Source organism: Cyprinus carpio, chromosome A4, assembly GCF_018340385.1.
Source record: "Cyprinus carpio isolate SPL01 chromosome A4, ASM1834038v1, whole genome shotgun sequence".
Taxonomy (NCBI): Eukaryota; Metazoa; Chordata; class Actinopteri; order Cypriniformes; family Cyprinidae; genus Cyprinus; species Cyprinus carpio.
The window spans coordinates 27,901,024-27,902,852 of record NC_056575.1 but is presented as its reverse complement, the minus strand read 5'-3'; positions in this window follow the sequence as shown (position 1 = coordinate 27,902,852).

The window sequence follows — 1,829 nt, the reverse complement described above, 5'->3', positions numbered from 1 at the left end:
CTCAGTCACACACCTGCCTGAAAGGCTCATTATGCAGCTCATTATGTGGGTCTTTGTCTTCTCGGGTGTGAATCACACAAATATTCATGATAGTTGACGCCTACTCGCATATGCCCTATAAACAAAAAGTGTCTTAGAAAATGTAAATTAATCTATTGTTTTCTGTGAGTGAGTAAACAAGATGATTTTCACATCATTTTGAAGCAAAAATTCTAGGCTACAAGCTCCAGGTTTGACAGTCTTGTAAACAAATGTTCTGTATGTGTTTTATGTAGTTATTTCAGTGACTTCAAAATTGTAGTTTTTTACTAACCACGCATAAACGTTGTTTTCTCAAAAACACAATCATGTACATACATGCTACTTACATATTATTGTAGCCCAGTTTGTACTGATTACATTGTTATTAGACTTTAGCCATGTATCTATTTATAAGCAACTGAAAAAAGCACAAAAGTCAGGGGATGTCAAAATTTCTCCAGGCCCCCAAAACCCCCTAGACCTCAGAGGGTTAGAAACATATGCCCCATTAATGTTTCTATTGTTGTCACTCGATGCGCCTTTCACACCTCCACCAGGTATGAGACATTATTCTCATTATTCTTTTTTCATTATTCTTTTGTTTTTATTCAGCCATTATTAGTCTTTGTTCTGGTATTTCAAGGTTTACCAAGCCACATTGCTTCAATCCCAGTGTACATTTACCCAACTATTATCAAAAGTCTTTCTATAAAAATACAACAAAACATTTTCTTACGACCTTACGTGAATTATTATGACAAAATGCATTATGAAGAAGAGCTGCACCTGTTGCAGCTGCATTAGAGCTAACATTAGCATCAAGCTACTTAAGACAATTTATAAAATTATTAGTACACTTTTACTCAAAACTCACCTTAAACCCCAATCGAGTGTTTGTTATAACTTCCTTTTGTGATCACATGTGGAATTTGGTCGTTTACTGTTGTAAAAATATGCTATTTATAGCCTTTTATATCGCTGCACAAATTAACATTTCAGATGTACATTTTCAATATTGTTATAAAAATGCCCTAAATCTCAAGAAAATCACATACAAACCAACGTAATCATGTGTTTATTATTTGGATATTTTGTGGGTACAGAGGTTTCTCTGTGTTGTTGTGGTCAGATATCAACACGGAAGTGTACAGGAAGTGCATCACAGGATGGGACGGGGCGGGATATGATGCACAGTTATGATGGACAAGACATGGACAAATCAGGTCTCTGTCAGCGGCAGCGCACACACGGAAGAGTAAACACAGAGACAGTGCTGCGAGAGGCTAATTATCATCAGATCGCGTAAATCAGTGGAAAAAGAATAGAAATTATGATTCTGAAGTCTGAAGAAATATGAAGTTAGCTGAATTAAAAATATAAAAATATCTCCAAGTATATTCATCTTTGGACTATAAGCCCTTATTGACGCTGTTCAGTGAATCAATGTGAAAACAAATAAACCGCTGCTGACGTGACTGAATATGAATGCGTGGTGAATTTCTATTCTAAAAATGAGTCATAGAGATTTATTATTTTGCACTCCTGACATAAATTACTAAATTACTTTCACTGCAACAATGTTTTATCAAAACAGTGGTCAAATATCGAAGCTAGAATATTTAAACTTTCAACTGATGCACAGTTTCTCCATATCTGGGGCCGTCGCCAATCTTTGACCACAAAGGGGTTAACAGTGTTGCGATCCACACCCACATTCTTAAAAGCAGCAGACATTGTCCATCCTTTTTTTTAAACTGCTTAAGAACCTGTTTGTGTATCATGCCAGCACTTGTTATGTAGTGTGTATG